The sequence below is a fragment of the Phyllopteryx taeniolatus genome, chromosome 21 (assembly GCF_024500385.1).
Source record: "Phyllopteryx taeniolatus isolate TA_2022b chromosome 21, UOR_Ptae_1.2, whole genome shotgun sequence".
NCBI classification, from domain to species: Eukaryota; Metazoa; Chordata; class Actinopteri; order Syngnathiformes; family Syngnathidae; genus Phyllopteryx; species Phyllopteryx taeniolatus.
The window spans coordinates 6,246,924-6,265,188 of record NC_084522.1 but is presented as its reverse complement, the minus strand read 5'-3'; the positions used below and the strand labels follow the sequence as shown (position 1 = coordinate 6,265,188).

General features: G+C 42.5%; 1 protein-coding gene and 1 long non-coding RNA gene across 3 annotated transcripts in view; one reads left to right on the top strand and one right to left on the bottom strand.

Annotated features, from left to right (window-relative positions):
• The window catches only part of sox4a (SRY-box transcription factor 4a), a 105,941-nt gene that overhangs the window by 9,476 nt on the left and 78,200 nt on the right, over positions 1 to 18,265 (bottom strand). Inside the window, exons 1-2 of one of the 2 annotated variants that reach the window (XM_061760161.1) lie at positions 1,132 to 1,223; positions 595 to 911 (exon numbers count right to left, since the gene is read on the bottom strand). The exons of the other annotated variant lie outside the window; for it this stretch is intronic. The gene's annotated coding sequence lies outside the window, so the exon portion shown is untranslated. Of the gene's footprint in view, positions 1 to 594; positions 912 to 1,131; positions 1,224 to 18,265 lie in introns of those variants that run through there. 2 annotated transcript variants of the gene reach the window in all.
• LOC133471034 (uncharacterized) overlaps positions 1 to 18,265 on the top strand; it is a 63,857-nt gene that overhangs the window by 31,818 nt on the left and 13,774 nt on the right. Inside the window, exon 2 of the long non-coding RNA XR_009786110.1 lies at positions 7,041 to 7,154. This is a non-coding gene — a long non-coding RNA (uncharacterized LOC133471034). The remainder of the gene's footprint in view (positions 1 to 7,040; positions 7,155 to 18,265) is intronic.

Below are 18,265 nucleotides of genomic sequence, written 5' to 3'. Positions count from 1 at the left end.
ACAATCTTTTTTGCATTGTGTAAAAAGCCAGAGGACTGGGAAAGAGCACGGAGTGGGAGCGCAGACGAAGGAGGGGGAAAAAGGAAGGAGAGCAATTTCGGTGGATGGAGAAGTCGTCAACGGCACATTTTGTTCTTTTGCAAATTTCGACACCGCCGCACACATTTTCATCAAAAGGGACAGTCGACATACAACGGACCGATGCAGGACGGCTACTTTGAATCTCTCAGGGACAAGGGATTGCTCGGAGTTGGATCTGTATGGGAAAAAAAAGATGCACGGAGTAGCACAAGGATGGATATACTGCAAAACCGGGGAGAAGTGTTATTTTGGTTTCTGTTGTTCGGGACGGATCGGAACGCAGAATTTGCTGGGTCGCTTTGATTTCGGCAGAAGAATCGGAGTCTGGGAAAGAGACAGAAAGAATCAGGAAGAAGTTAGGCACTGAGGGGAAAAGGATGCGCTCAGAATGTACAGGAGGGAAGGAGGGGGGATGACTGCATGACACCCCCCCCAAAAAAAATATTCCGTTGCTGCATATCTGCTAGGACTGTGTCGCTTAAATCCCCGCAATCTCACTCTCTGCCTTTTTACCTTTTGTCTTCACCCTCCTGATTTGAAATGTTAGTGCCAGATGCAAACGACATATGCTGTCTAAACTTCGGAATGTACAGGCAACCTCGATATAACCTCGCACCCCCATTTTCCCTTCCTCCTCCCCTTTTATAAGCGTAGCATCCTCCGGGCAAGTCAGGTCAGGGAGATGGCGCTTCTGTCCTCACGTAGCCCAGGGAGCGAGCGGTATCCTCAGCTCCCCCAGCCGCTAGCGGGGGTCGATGAGGCTCAGCCGTGGAGCGCGGAGACCCCTCTGCAGCTCCAAATAAGCTCCAGACGCACTGACCTACATCAGCCTTCCGCCAGACGAGCGGAGAGTGGGAGAGGGTGAGTGATGGCGACGAGAGAGGGGGAGAGAGAGAGACAGCGAGAGAATGACGAAGAGGATGCACAGAATTGCAAGAATGATCAAATTAACTGCAAGACAGGAGCTAGCATTCCCCCCAAAAATGCAAACGACATACGCTGTCTTAAGCTTCTATTTTTGGCTATGAATTAATTCATCTCAATCCTCACCTTACTTGCCTCCCATCCCTCCCTTTTCTGCCTCGCTCCCTCATCCTCCCTCTCGTCAGTTTCGTATGATCGTCATCATAGCGCCCGAATCGTCTCTGACTGGAAGAGGATTAGTCGTCTCTGGCGTGCCTACTTGTCTGTCTGCATTATAAAAATGGAGGAGGAAGAGGAGCGAGGTTAGGCACTGGCGTCCGCCGCCCTCGCTCTTCGGCTGGCCGCGTCTCGGCTGATTGTGCGTGAACGTTGTGGCGCGAGAGGCTCTGCAGTGCGGCAGAAAGGGAGCGGTTTATGTTTCACCCATCACGAGGACGTGTGTGCTTAGAATAACGAATAACTGCGTTCATTCCTGCAGTGTCTACATCGCTACGTGTGATCATCACTCCCCGACAACACTAAACGAGGATCAATTCCAATAGCGAGGCAGGTAGATCAGACTAACGGGTGCGCGCCTCTCCTGGGACGCTGTGTGGCAGTGGAAGTTAGTCTCTAATGCGACATAGCTCAGTCGCACTAACAATCTCTTCTTTTTCCCAAGGTGAACATCAGTAAACCCGGGGGAGTAAGGGGGGAAAAAAGCAAAGCATTATTAGAAGGTTCGGTCAAATCTACCTGGGTCAGTGCATCCCGGTGGGGTTAGCGACTCACAGAGAGATTGGAAAAAATGGCCTGGGCCTTAAAGGGTTAATTTAGTTTTCTTCTCTAAAGCCCTCCTGATTTATTGTGCGCTGCCAGACCTCTCGTTTCATCTGCAGAGGACGGACCCCCGTGTCGAGGCTGCAGACATATTAGACCAAGTGTTTTGCTGAGATTGAACAGATCACTGGCGATAAAACAAAATCCTCTATACCTTTACCAGTCAGTCATACCGCAAGACCATCAAATTGCTTCTGTCACATAAATGAAATCTTCTAATAGAGTAAAAGCTTATTTGTTCCTGCCATCTGTCCTAAAAAAAAAAAAAAAAAAATCACATTTCTGTCATTGGCCATAATACCTGAAATAAATGGATAAAGCTAACTTTGTGGGGAGCTGTATCTCCCTGCTCCATTTTTGTTTTTGTAAGCTAAGCTATTTCCGTTTCAGGGAAACAAACTACAATTCACCCACACTAGTAGCTAGAAGTGCAGACATATTTCAGTAATGAGCTCAAACTGTGATCTTCTGTCTTGGTACCCTTTAAAATTGTTATTGTAACTACAAACGTTGGACATCACAACAACCACGTAATCATACAATGGCCTAATTCATGAGCTGCTGCCCTATAATCTAGCTGTGTCACACTCTTACTTTACTATTACAAGATCCTAAAGTGTATATATTCAACTTTTACTAAACCTACAATGGAGTGGTGGGTAGTACATTTAATCCATTAAATCTACCTAAGTAATATTTTGGATGAATCATACTTGTCAGAGTAGTTTTAATGCAACATACTTTTTACTGTTACTTGACTATTTTCGTCAAGATGAAATTCTACATTTGGTCCGTTACATCGAGCTACATTCCGGCTTCACCAATCCAATGTAACCACTAGTGATGTTTGATTTTATACCACCAAATCAAACAGAGCCAGGTAGTTACATAACTGCACACAAAGTCTGCGGGGCCCCGCACAGGAGCAAAGTTATCAAAGTTTATGTAAAACATGGCAGAAATCTATATGAACCTTACAGCTCACCCGCGACCCGAGTGAGGATAAGCAGTATAGAAAATGGATGGATAGATTACAAAAAAGAAAACAGCTAAAAATGTCAACATTTCAGGCTACAAAAACTCCATTTGGAAGTTCAGAAAAATACAAGACGCTGCTCAGTCTGCCTTTGCAAAATTAAATGCTCTGTGGTATAAAACCAGCAGGTCAAACACAACAAGGGAATGCAGATTGCAGTTCTCATTTTTTTCTTTTTTTTTATGTCAGCATTGCTGCTAAATGTGGGTGAATCTCCACTCCACTTGATGAAGTTCAATATAATCAAATAAGTAAAAAATCTCACCCTGCTGAGCCAATTGTGCTGTTTAATGAGTGTAAAAAAAAAAACAACAACAAAAAAAACGTTAATTCAAGACCATTTCTTGTGGCTGAATTTGCCTAAATTTGTTCTTTCATGTAAAAAAAAAACATATTTGAGTTAAATTGAACGTTCGATTCATCTTCCGTTGCGCTTATCCTCACCAGGGTTGCGGGCGTTCTGGAGCCTATCCCCGCTATCCCCGGGCGAGAGAAGGGGTACACCCTGAACTGGTTGCCAGCCAATCGCAGGGCACATAGAAACAAACAACCATTCACACTCACATTCACACCTACGGGCAATTTAGAGTTGTCAATTAACCTACCATGCATGTTTTTGGGATGTGGGAGGAAACCGGAGTGCCCGGAGAAAACCCACGCCGGCACGGGGAGAACATGCAAACTCCACACAGGCAGGGCCGGGATTGGAACCCCGGTCTTCAGAACTGTGAGGCAGATGTGCTAACCAGTCACCCACCGTGCTGCTACGTTAGATTTTGTTTGAGTTTATTTATTTTACATTCATGCAATGATTTAAAAAAAAACAATTTAAATCAGAAGTTACTCAGACCCAGAGTAGTTTTTACTATCGTAAATTTTTCGACGCCTATTTTTTAACTTTTACTTGACTCGTATTACTCAAAAGTAACTTACTTGAGTGTAGTTTGGAGCTTCTCTACCCTCCTCTGGCTACATATGCAATTCCATTTAGAAACGCTGTTGCTTAGATGAAATGATAAAGAAAGAATCGATTGAGGACTAAAATGGAGATTAATACTTCTCAGCGTATCCTTGCAATCCCCGGATACAATGCAATTAACACGCCCCCTCGAGGCTGTTGAGTAGCAGAGGTGATGAAATCGGAGCAAGAACACATCACAGCTTTTCCATCCACGATGTTGTCTTTGCTCATCTTGAGTAATTCAATATTTGGAAAGGTACAGGAGATGTTTAAGGAGAGCTGGCAATGCTCAATCCTGCCCGGATTATTTTATTGCAGAATATCCGTGTGAGTGCTTGTCTCAGCATTTACACAAAGAGGTCCAACTTGGAGTAATTAAATGAAATGCACTCAAAAACCAAACAATGGTGCAGTTTCTTTTGTGACTGGATAAACTGAGCTCTCGTTTGATGGCACGCTCAACGTAAACCATCCAGAGGAAGCCGAAGCCGCTTTCAAAAAGCAGCGGCATTCATCGCTGTCATCTGTATACTAAAGTGTACATACAGACGACGGTGGCGCGTTTCCTGCTGCTTGATTACGGTTGAAACTCTGGACTGGTGCAGGCAAATTTCAAAGCCGGTGCAGATAGAGACAGATAGAGACGACAATGTATACGTTGGCTTTGGGAGGGAGTGATCAGATCCAGATGCAATGAAAAGTGGGTCACCGCACTGAACATGTGCCAGACCCTGTACTTCCCTATATGTACACTGCATGCAATATACATATGTAGAGTTGCCAAGTCAGAACATTTCCCTCCCCATCTCCCGAAATAGCACAGAGCGGATTTTGAGTGTGTCTGTTGACTTCCATCTGGCAAATATCTAACATGAGCGTACATCCTACGTGCATGCACGCACAGTTCCCCAACAAAAAAATGGCTCCAACATAACAACAGGGTAGGTTTCACCTCTTTTGTCTTGAAGTCCTTCTCCTATGACGCCCAAACTAGTAGTTGCCTTAAACCCCTAGACTTTTTCGTGCCGAGCTCCTGCCATCCCAAACAACAGTGTGGTTTGCTGCACACATCTTTGATGAAGCGTTGCAGCACCACTGAGGCCAGGAGGGAAACTGTTGGATCAGGACCAGCTTGATCCCCTATGCAAGACTTTCAGAATAAGTGTTTGTTAGGATATTTGAGGGTGTTTGCTGAGGCTTTATTTGCATTCTGAACCGCACTATATCATCAGGTTTAGGGCCAAGAGTCTGCCAGTGGAGTTTTCCACATAGGGCAGATTTGGTTGAGTAGTTTAGAATGTGGGCATGAAACTGAAGGGCCCCGGGTTCAAAGACATTCATCTGTGATGTACTGTACACTTGAGTAGTGAGCAAACTGTACTCCAGTATGCTACTATGGAGCTGTTGATGCACAGTTTTTAACTGAAGGCAGATTTCCAGTTTGCAGTGTTGTCAGTTTGTTGAGAGACATGTGTTTTTGGAGCCCAAAAAAAGCAAAGATTTGAAAAGCAGTCTCCGATTGGAATAATTGTTTCTAAGTAAATGTTGAAACTGGTCTTCTGTGAAAACTGAAGAGTACAGTGGCGCCTTGAGATGCGGCATTAATTCGTTCCGTGACCAGGCTCGTAAAGCAATCGTCTTTCCCCGTTGAAATGAATATAAATGCCATTAATAAAAAAAAAAAAAAAAAAGCAACAAAAATATTTGTAATGTATTTTTCTATAACAAAAATAGCACTCTAGATTATTGTACGTCATAAAAACATACAATACATACTTATATAGAACATAAAAAAAGTGTAAAAACACCACGGTTTGTTTTCTTAAATGTGAACACAGTAACCTTGTGCAATATTGTATGGTTGATATGACTACTACTGTGATGGGTTAAATGCAGAAGTGACAAATGTGTTCATGACAATAAAATAAAGTTGTTTTAATCTTAATTCTGCCTACTGCAACTTCTTTCTACCTAGAAAAAAGGGGGGGAGGGGAACGCAACCTGAAACTACATGACACACTTTTCTCTTCCATCCCTTTGCCTTCAGCTTTTTGTCTTCAGTGAACATTTTACAAGTAGTGACAAATGACGTCGCTGTGAGGGTTACAGGATAACAGCAATATCTAGATGAACCCAGAGCATGTAAACAATTGGGAGCAGACAAACACACAAGACTGGGCCGTATAGGGAAGGAGAACATGATTCGAGTGGACAGCCAGTGTCAACCCATGGGGCATTTCAGCAGTGTTATGATGCGTAATCATTCTGTTGTCTAAGGAGGTGTGTGTGTGTGGATGTGACAGCGCCGCCACGCACAGGTCATTCCATAGCAATGCCCAGGGTGCATTGCATTGATTAGCGTCTGCGTGTCAGGCACATCTTGAGGCTGCAATGTAGCGGCGCCGCTGCAATGACAAGGGTGGAGGATTTGTGTTGTGAGGGTGGGAGGGGTCGGCCCGGGGGGGCGAGGGGGGGGGGGGGCTTCTTAGAGAGGTGGATGCCCCGTATGTGTGTGTGTGTGTGTGCTTATTAAAATGTCCCTTATAATGACAATATGGCCCTTCTATGACAAATATTTAGGCACGATCTTTCTAGTCTTTGACATTGTTTACCATAAAACAAAAACATACACGTCAACATTTAAAGAGAGGTCAAATAATGCATCTTTAAGATGAAATTATTGGCTTTGCAATAATGTGACACTGCAAAGGTCTGCGATGGGTGACCCCGATATATATATAATGTATACATTTGCATTTTAGGTTCCATTCTTTCCACTGTCTGCAGTTGGTTATGTGAGTCTCTCAGCAGGCAGTGGCGAGAGAGCGTGCAGATTTGTTTGTTATACAACACTGAGTCAGTGGTGTAGAGCTGTATGTTATGTGCAGTAAAAACAGTGTCGGCCAGCAGCCTAAACTGAACAGCTTAACGGCAATTGTCACATTAAAATAAGTGCATATGATATATATTAGTATTGGACCACTTGAAGCTGGCCTGGACTGACCAGATGTAAAAGGAAAAAAAAAATACATAATGATTTCATAATGTTGCTGAAGCCTTGAGGGGGATTTCGAGAAGAGACGGTAAGAGGGAGGATCAGAGGGAAGACAGAAATAAGGGCTGTTTGTGTTCATCACCCGCACATACAGTACAGTATGTCTGTGTGTTCATTGCCTCACATTTTCTTTTTCTTCTTTTTTTATGCCTTCGCCTCCCCAGGCTGTGTGTTGCTTTTCCAGCCCAGGGAGCCTTATCTATGCAGGCCTCCTGAGAAAACGTCGAGACAGAGAGCGTGAAAACTGCACAGTGTACGCCTGGCGAACGTATCAACAGGTCAGCTCTGCCCTGCACACTAATGAGTCATGCATTCTTTGAAAATGCAAGCACTTGAAAGTGCAAAACCGCCTGCAGGAAAGAACCCCATTCTTGAACAACAACAAAAATTGCTTTTTGAGTCATGCAAAACCACCTAGAATAAACGAAATTCTGCAATACCTTTAATTGAAATTGACCAATCACCTCAGGTAACCAATGCAGCCTTGGCTTGTGACCCAAAAAATCTAAAAATAAAAAAAAAAGCTGCTTATGTGTTATGTCACCTGCTGTGGAGTCATGTCGGGCGAGAAGGAAATCCGCTGATTCAGATCACAAATAGATTTGGTCAAAAAGTCGCCGTAAACAGATGAATTTGCTTCTCATAATGATACTGCCTCCAAATGATTAGGTATAGATAGACAAATCATAGTGACGTCTGTTAGCTAATATTTTGTCCCATTAGAGGTTGCCTGTAACGTCAAGATATTAGAATAGACAACTCAGATATGATGTAGCCTACTATACCTACACAAACTATATGACAAAGGATATTACAGTATAGAGTATACCATGCACATATACTTGTATTTTGGTATGCTCTGTTTGTATGTGTTGCTGTTCCATGTGTGTTAAAGTAGCAGTTGTTAGAAGGTTTATAATTACCGTAACATTTGTACTCATTTCAGCTAGCCCATCTATGGCATCTCACATTATATGTTAGCATTAAGATAGCGGATTTTTATTAGAATATTTTTTTCTTTTGAACATTTTGGTGTTTAAATAGCTAATATTAAATTTTCTTTTTTTTATGTGTCACTTTTAAAGTAAACAAACTCTGAGTTACAAAGAAAACGGCTTTTAGCACGCAGGATTTGCTTCTTATTTGGAGAATTATGCTGGTGAATCTCATTTCTATTTACAGTATATTTTTTTGTTCTCCAAATGTTATATATTGATAGCGCACACTTTGGCAACCTTCCCAACATGGCCAGCACATAGGCACGTTGGATTGCCGGGCTGCTACAGCACGCCGGTGTATCTAGACTTCTTATTTCTTGTATCAGATGCGCCTGTTTTGTTTAGATCTAACCGGCTCCCAGTCGAAGCCGCTCGCATGTTCACTGCAGGTTCTGTTCGTCCCAGTCTTGTGTCTACGGCCCGGGACCAGGGAGGGAGTTGACCTGGTCACATATGGAAAGCTCTTCCATTTTCAACATGCCCCACTCCTCTTCGCACCAAGATGCACATTTATGTTAACGACACACAACTGTAGCATGCTGTTGCCTCACCATCGCATTACTGGAGCGTGATGTTTCCAGCTCCGGGGCCAAACTTTGTTACTCCCTCTGTGTGTGTGTGTCTGTTTACAAACTGCTGAGCACAAGCCAGAGACTGGGTTCACAGCGGATTAGCTGCAAGTTGGCTAAACACCAGATAGCAGAGATAACAATGTTTGTGCCCGTAGGTGTGTTTGTGTGCTGGATGAGCAGTAGTGAGGTGGGGTGGAGGTGTGTGTGTGGAAAGGGGGGGTGTTGCGGGGGGTGCAGCTGATATCAGCAGGAATAAGCCAAAACACTGATAAGGCCTTTTCAGCATCGGCACTTCTAATGGTCGGTTGGACCCTAACGAATAGGGATGCTGTTTACTGACCTTTACTTTTGAATCGTCAAAGTGAGTGGAGATGCTATAAAGAAAGAAGGATAGTAGGAGGGAAAGAAAGAAGGAGATTTCGTTATCCCCCTCCCACAAGCTCCGGCGGGAGGACAGCGTCTTCCCTTTCCCTCGCTCATCCTTCCTCTTGTTCACCTTTCCTCCATCGTTCCTCCCCAGAATAAAGCCTGTAAAGATGAGGATTCATCCCGCCCCGCCGTGGGAGGTGAAGGTGAATCTTTTAAAAGGCTCCTCGTGTTCCCCAGCCAATCGATTGATGTTGAAGCGTTTAACTCGCAAAGGGGCCTCACGCAAACGCCTGAGCTGTCTCGCTTTAAGCGCGAGAGCGCCGCAAATCTTCCACGGGACCCCATTGATGTTGCTTGTTTTACCTGAGAAAGAAGATGCTAATCCCCTTGATGCTCGCCAAGGTGATGTATGCAGGGGGGCGAGAGGGGAAGGACCGCCAGTCTGTCAACACCTCGTAAACAAAGCTGCCTCTTCTTAGCCAACACGTATACATGCCAACATGGAAATAACAGAGGCACTAGAACAACACGACGCATCTCCTCCAGAAAGCCATATTGTACACGGGAGCTGTCGAACATCCTTACCGACATATGAATTGTGCGAACCGAGCTGCCCCGACTTTAAACAAACACTAAGAGGATTGGCAGCCACTACTGGCCTCTGTGTCGCACGCCGTCGTACAAATGTTGCTGCAATTCAACCGGTATTGCGAGTAATACAAATTGAGGCTCATTTTCAATAAAGAGATTATTTCAGTGGGTTTGACATCAAATGATCTTCCAACAACCACTGCTGGCTATGAATACCGTACGGAGACAGGGAATATGTTGTCAAAGCGAAGAAAGAAGCTTTGTCATCTATTTAAAGCAGCTGTTTTTATGCAAGCTCTTAAATGCTTGTCAGTCTTGTGCAAGGAAGGAATAATAAGGAACCTTTAGGTACATCTGTAATCTCCAATATGAGGGCTGTATGGAAAAAAAATAAAAATAAATTCTGCTTGATTTAAACTGCACGTTCAAGTGCCCGATTCCGATTGAAAGCATAGGTCCAATTTTTTGGGACTGTCTAGTTCCATGTACATTTCAAGTGACGTGTAGTGTTTACATTGACGGAGCACAGGAAACAACCCACATGCACAGATGCCCAATCGCATTAGTAACTCCATAAACTTAAACCCTGGGCAGTAACAACGCAGAAGTAACAAAGCATACATAAATAATATAACTATTACACAGCATTTGGACTCGACTCTTCAGCCCCTTGATTAAAATTAGGCATTACTCCACTGGCTGCTATTGACATTTATTTTAATTATGAACAATGAACATTCCTATAAAGTACCATACTTTGGTTTTAAGTGCCCTAAGCTTTTGCCGTACCATAGTTTAGAGTTACAGCAGGTGTTTTGAACGTATTTATTTGTGGTGTTTGGGCAGGCACGGTTGTGAATTCTGGCGCCCTGTATCCTGTAAAATAAAAATCAAATCAAAAAACAATTGCTTAAAATCTGTGACATAGCAGGGGTGTGAACAACATAGTAGGGCTCACTGAATATACATATAACATCAACAACAAACAAACAAATCAATAAAAAATAAGGCGCTTTACTGCCTGTCTCAAACTGAAGACAAATTCATGAAGATTTGTCAGCTGTCTGAAAGCTTAATACTTCTGCAAACACCACTCACTGGTTTGCCAAGATTAACAGCAAATTAAACTTGCACCGTCTTTTGTCACCTTCACACACACACACACAGAGACACACAAACACACAGGACTCATCTTCATGTGGGAGTGTGAAGAGAGAAGGCTCCAGTCTCCTCTAAATCCCTAAAAGCCATCATTGACTTCAAACACGCAAACAAATACACACTCAGAGAGACACACGTCTTCACAGTGGAGTGCCTCTGCCAATGTCTGGCTTTATTTTTCTATAGGATGCTTTCGATATGGCCCCTACAGCCCAGACCTGCCACACTACAATGCAATACTCATTTCAATTCATCGGAATTTAATGTTCTGTAAACATAAAATAAAACAATGCCCCTGAAATGACATCATTACCGAGTTATATGTGAAAGTATGTTCTTTTAAGGCAACGCTGTGTTGTTATTTTACCTTAAAAATGTCAGAAATAAATTATTTTCGATGCCATTTTAGACGTTCATAATAATAAAAGTCTCAGTCAGAATTGTTGTTCGTGTTTGGAGAACAACAATGTTGTTTTTACCCAACATTGGAAATACTGGAAATTCAAACTAGCCATGATAATACACACATAGAATAGCCACAGTGTAGTAATACAGTATGGCGACATGAAGAAATGAACGCTTCTGAAATGTAGGAGGAAGCCGAAGTATTTAGTTAAAAGTCAAAATAATCATTTCTCCATTTTTAAATAGAGTGTAACTTTTCACGCGTGTAATCTTTTGGCGTGGGATTTCTCATAGATATGGTAACCGTATCAAAGTGACACAGTGCGTGTGTGTGTGTGCATGCAGGGTGAGTGGGGATATAATCTATTCTGTGACCCACATTTGTGTGTTGAAAGGCAACAAAACTACACTGCAGCCCTCCCATCCAATTTCACAGCACATCACCGTCAGTGTGTCTATATATGTGTGTGTGTGTGTGTATATATTATATATATATATATATATATATATGCGTGTGTGTGTGTGTGTGTGCGTGCGTGTGTGTGTGTGCATGTGTGAGAGTGAGAGAGAGCGATAAAAGGACTGAGTTATCCATCTCATCCAGAGGAGATGTTTTGAAAGAAACTATTAATAAATGTATGAGAGCCAAAAGAAAAGGGATCATTCTGCGGCTTTGCAAAAATAACAGCAAGAACCTGAGGTTTAAAAAACAAACAAATAAATAAATAAATAAAAAGAAATCACAGCTTGTTAGCATTCTACCAGACACTGCTTGCTACGAGCTATACGTTATCTCTGGTCAGCTTTCCGATTTATTATTCACAGCTCGGTGAGAAAGAATGGTGGCGAGATCAACAGCAGTCACTTACAATATGTCCCGCAGCGACGGCATCTTATTCATGTGCAAAATAAAGATTAATAAGCGGGACCGCGCATCGAAGAGAGGCTGCAAAGTTGGCAAAAGCCGCTAGAAGCTCAGAGCTTCGATTTTGAAGGCTTATATCAAATGCAAACGAGATTATGGGAAAATAACAGGGAAGGCACTTTTTGAACTATTATTCAATGGCAGGTTATGGACACTGAGCATCCAAAATATTAGGCACACTGTTAACTCAAAAGTTTAGGTTTATAATGAAGAGCGAGTTATAGATGTTTTCATAATGTTTGTAAACAGTAGGCGCCAAGGTGCTTCCGGGTGGCAGAAAGCGAGTGACTACCCCACACTTGGAACTGAAAACCATGAAAAAAAATGCTGCGTTTGGGCTCGTGTTGCCAGATGTGCGACAGAAGATTTAGGTTTGTCGTTGATTTACTTAAAATAAAAAAACTAAAATAATCCAGAACCTGTGGGAGCTGAGAAGAAATTGAGTGGAAATTTCCATTGTTGGGGTTGACGAAAGGCATTTTCTCACAGGTATGTCTAAAATGTTTGGTTGGGTGGTCTTTGAGTCACTAAGCAAAGCATAATGACTAGCCTGCTAGTAGACGACCCTTTCATCATTAATCCGAGCAACCAAAATCATTTAATTAGCACATCCCTTAATGATCATGTTAACTATGTCTGAATTTCCACCACTTAGAATCAACTTACCCATTGACATGTAAGTTAAAGCCGGTGTTGACTCACACCGAAGCAATTTACCTCACGTGACAACTTTTCAACTGACACTTCACAACTTCAAACTACAGCGGTAGAGAAGAAAGCTGAAATCATCATTTAAGACATTTACCCTGTCGCTCTGCCTTGGCCAAACGACATGGAGGAGTTTATTTACTTACAAGTGCCATTGTGATGTCCTCATTTTCATTCGACTGGTTTGTTTGTAGTAATTGAGCAAGATTACGCAATGAATGTACCGATTTCTTCTTCGTTCAGATGACGCAAGGATGATGAAATGAAAAATCCATTGAATGTTGGTGAAAATGTTGGGGGAAAAAAAGGGCAAACTACAGGATTTAAAAAAAATTATTATTATTATTTTTTTTTTTTTTTTACTGTTCATGGAACCATACACCCCTAATATAAAGTTACACAACCCATTCATTAGTAACATCTTCCATTAGAATAGCTCTAACTAACAACTACTGCTATGTTCCATTCTAGTAGTTACTGTATAAGCATAATTTTTGATCCAGTTATTGTATTGGACCTCATTATACAGTGATTCGCGACATTTAAATATATTTAATCTTTTGAATAAAAATATAATGTATAATATCTTTTTTTAAGTCATACTTTTCTTCTTCTTCTCATCTGTATTAATTATTTAAGGAGCATTTTAATTTATATTCAATTTAAAAAGGGCCGAAAATCATGAAATGCTACGTGTGAGCCACCCCTCCGTGAGATGCATGTGTACCTAATGTTGTGGCCGGCGGGTGTGTGTTTGTTGATTATGGGCATGTTCAATAAAAGGGAATCTTGTTTGTCCTTTGGGGGCCATCTTCCTTGACTTTACAAGCAACCCACAATCGCTGCAGCTTATTGCTTTATTCAAATTGCCCATCCTGCAGGACACACACACAGTACATGCATAGATGTACACAACAGTGTGACATATTGTATGCAGCAGTGAGTGTCCACAGAATGATGGTTCCGGTCTGAAATGCTAATAAATTCAAAGGGAAATTGCTTTGTGTTTATCTGTAATATGACAAAATGGCTCAACTTTGATCCCCAGCCCATGTCGAAGCTTGCAAAAACACCACTGGCATTTCAAATGCTAATTCCCCATTGTGCACGGGCTTATTAGATAATATGTGAACGCAATATGTGCCTTTCACGCACACAGTGAAATACGCCACTGGATGCGGACAAGAAGAGCAGAGATTGTGTAGAATGTAATATGACTGGCCATCCTTGAAAGACGTATTTATGGGCTGCTTTCGTGTTCGATATTGAACAGATAAACATGTCAATAAACAACACAGATGTGCTGTTTGTTTGGATGCCAATTTGGTGTTTCTGTCTGTTTTTTAACATCTACGGGTTTGGATCTGGCCGGCAGGGAATATTTAACAAGCCAAATAGCCTTGCTTTTATTTATTTATTTGCTTTTTAGGTACTCAGCAGTTGCTATGCAACAGCATCCTCCAAAGTGTCAGGTGCAGGGCTACAGTCCTATTTTTGTTTTGTTTTTTTAACTCAACCCTTTCTCCCACAGAAAAGGAACATGAATTGAGGTGTGCACTCAGCATTCCTCATTAGAATAAATTCCAACATTTTGATATGTTTGACATTTCCTCACAATATTAGCAGGCTGCTTGTGTTCATTCAGTATTCATCCGGTCGCCTCCTTTTCAGCTCTGCACTCGTCCCATCAGAAATCACTTTTCCTCTCATTGTGATCAGCTTTGTCTTCTCTGCTAGCGGACACGCACACACACACACACACACACACACACACACACACACACACACACACACACGCGCGCTTTCTAACCGTATACCTACCATACTACGTCTGTGAGGAGGCAGACTGTCTGTATAATTGGGTTATCCTATTCTTCAGTAGTCTGATGCACTGAGACACACATGCGCACACACACACACACGCACGCAGACACACAACTTGTTTGATATGTGGAGACATTCACATACAGATTGCTGCTGAGGTAGGAGATGTTCTCTCATGCGTGGTTTCATTTCAGGGAGTGAAAAGGACAGCACTTTGATTGGACAAACATTCATTCTCATACCAATCCAATCAAATCTAGCTTCTGCGTGTTCAAAAATCCTCTCCACCGCAGTGCTTTTGTCTTGAGATTGACCTGCATGTTCTCATATCGTGACTGTGTACAGTATATGTGTTTTCTCCTGAGCCGGCAAACACAAATACATATGGACAGATGCACACGGGAATATAGTGGCGATGAAAGGGCGCATTTTCCCAAGGTTTAGTGAAGAGTGCACTCGCATGCAAAAGCTCGACCCCCCGCCCCACGTGCAGCGTCCGCTTCCCCTCGATGTGTCGCTTTACCACAAACCTGGACCTCAGTGAGGTGACCCTGTTTTAATGTGTGTTGAAAAGGTCTACACGGTCCCGTCCACTGATTCAGAAAGGCCCTTCTAGGCTTGTACGCGTGGCTAAGCTTCAGTGTGATACCGCCAGACATGGGGAACGTTCACATGTTGGACCACTGACACCCCTCTCACGTGCGCGTTCATTACCAAAGGAACAACAACAACAAAAAGCAATATCAAAAGGCAATAGCATGCATGAGTGGACGTCAAACCTAACAGCTAAGGGGTTTAAACCTGTTTGAAACCCCCTCTGACACAATAGACCAGACATTTTCAGCAGTGCTTTCACCTAATGAGGAACAACAGAAAGAAAAAGCGAGTTAAATCTCCTCAGGCTGCCCGCAAAGTCCACACATTCTGTCAGACATGAAAGAAGAAGATGAGGAGAAGAAAGCCCTTGCAAGTTGGTGATGGACAGCAACATAGTGCGTACAAAAGGTAGCCAAGGAATACAAAGAAGTGAAAAGCTCTCATTTCTCAACTTTAGTTGTCCACGCTTATATTTGAAGCACACTGTCAGATGAGCAGGATACAGGGCCCTTCATACGACAAACCCTTTTTAACTGGGTTAAACTGGCCCTGTGACGTGAATTTGAACTCTGATTGGTTAAAGAAACAGTACCATCACGAACATAGTTTAAGTTACATCAGACAGCACTACTAATTCTGAAGGCCCCGGGCAGATTTGATTGACATCGCAACAGAGAAGCTAAAATCTGATTGGACAATTAACATTCATACACAAAGTGGAAGCTGTGGAGCCAAGAGAAATGCTCCCAAATGAACTTAATAGATTTCTGGGAATAAATGAACATAATTTCATAGAATTCTAACCCTTGACAGAGATGCGCAATACAGTGAGAGGATTCGTACGTATTAGCTCGCAGTTGGACTGCAGTACTCCCCCGGTGCTCCCTGTGATGGTGAACCATGTTCCTGTTTATCAGACAGGACACACTCAACACTCTTCCTCATCTGCGCTGGTCTCAATCACACCCAAGCGTACCGCCTCGCCAATGGCCGCATGCCAAACATGCAGTCCCTCTTTCAAACCGTCTCCCCGGTGAGCCAAACCAATCAGGAATGCATCCGTCTTTAGCTTCAAACATGCTCATCAAGCGTACGTGTGCATATGGAAAGCCCACGACGCGGCCTAGCCTGCATAGCGACGCCGCCTGGCTCCAGGGGAGTCGCTTAGCTGCGCTAACAACATCACCGGCTGCGTTAATTACCGCTCGCGCTTGATGCGTTCCTGCCAACACGTGTCCCTTAAGGAACTTGAAGTCAGAAAGTCCTAACACAGATGGTTGAATTGTAGCGAGAAATATCCATGGAACATAAAGCTGTGATAGTGTTGTCGCCTTGGGTGTGATGTTAATTTGCGTCTTTGTTACTAAGCAAGACACTGACGGGCGGAAAATGATCATCCAATTTCTGAAAGGTGATTTACTGCTACCTGTGATTGGCAGGTGGCCAGAAGTGATCGTACAGAAGTCGATTCTTCAACCATCTGCATTTTACTTGAGTATTCTTTTTTTCCGAATACTTTTTACTTTTACTTTACATGTAAAAAAATATATATCTGTATTTTCTACTCCCTACATTGTCGAAATACGCTCATTACTTTTTTTCAACCACCTCAAATGACGACACGCCGTAAAAAGACGTATGAGAGAGACGTAATGTCAACCACAGTTGAGCTCTTGATCGATTGAGTGAGTCATCGCTTTGGGATTAAGGCCAAAAAAAACAGGGACAGCAGCGACATGGAGTAATGTGATGATGCACGAGATTCAAAGAAGCAACATAGTCTCTATCCTTATTTAAAGAGAATTGTTTGATTTTGTCAGCGCCGAAATTTTTTTTGTCTCTTATTTTAGTCTAAAAAAAAAAAGCAAGCTTCTGCTGTGCAAAAAATTCTCCATCTATTCTGAAAAAAATTAAATAAATGAGAATTTTTCAGTTGCTAATCTTAACTAATTTAGCATTTTTTGTTATCCATCCATCCATCCATTTTCTGAGCCGCTTCTCCTCACTAGGGTCGCAGGCGTGCTGGAGCCTATCCCAGCTGTCATCGGGCAGGAGGCGGGGTACACCCTGAACTGGTTGCCAGCCAATCGCAGGGCACAGATAACAAACAACCATTCGCACTCACAGTCATGCCTACGGGTAATTTAGAGTCTCCAATTAATGCATGTTTTTGGGATGTGGGAGGAAACCGGAGTGCCCGGAGAAAACCCACGCAGGCAAGGGGAGAACATGCAAACTCCACACAGGCGGGGTCGGGGATTGAACCCGGGTCCTCAGAACTGTGAGGCTGACGCTCTAACCAGTCGCCGACCGTGCCGCCCATTTTTTGTTAGTTAGTTCAAAACATTAGTAAAGCTATGGGAACATGTTTTGATAGCATAAAGGCTGACCAAACAGTAGCTGGCTTGTTTTTCCTTTTCATGCCAAATTATCAAAATAAGTGTATACTGTAAAATTAATTTTTACTTTTGCATTGAAGTACATTTGAGAGTCTGTATTTTTTACTTTTACATAAGGAAATGAGTTGAAAGAGTACTTTTCTTAGTACTAGTGTAAGTACTTTTGTGATCTCGGGTGACCAGGCCAGGGTGTAACCACAAACACGCACAGCATTCTGATTACATTACTTTTAGTGGATTTATTTCATACAGAATAAAACATGATCTACTTTATTTTTTTCAACGACATTAACAAGTCTCAGGAAAACGCCATGCTCTATGATTTAGAGCCAGCCTCAGAATTCGTTGAAGAGGAATATGCATAGATGAAAATTGGGCAACCCCAGGTGCGTAAAAAAAAACACACACCAAGGGGAGACTATAGTAAATATAGTAGTGAAATTCTTTTGATCCATGTTTCAACTGCGAATTTACTTTGGTAAAATAAATTTGACTTAAACACTGGAGGAATCCGTAACTATTTCTAGTTAAGAGAGGTGACTTGGCTGTTCCACTAAACCTATGATAGAATAGATGAGCCTGGACCGTCATGATAATTATAGATATACACAAATTATATTTGCTTCATGTCACTGTCTCATCAGCCTGATGTCGAAGCCAAGTAACAGTTGTTTCATACTGTTCCTGAAATGTACTTGTCGGTATGGCCAGTATTCGTCCAACTAGATGCTTCCGACAATCAAATCTCGTTTGTTGCCCACCTTATTTAATTTTTATGTTAGGATACTTTCTCACTGATTGGCTTGTAGGCAGTGCAAACATAGGCACACTGAACTCCAA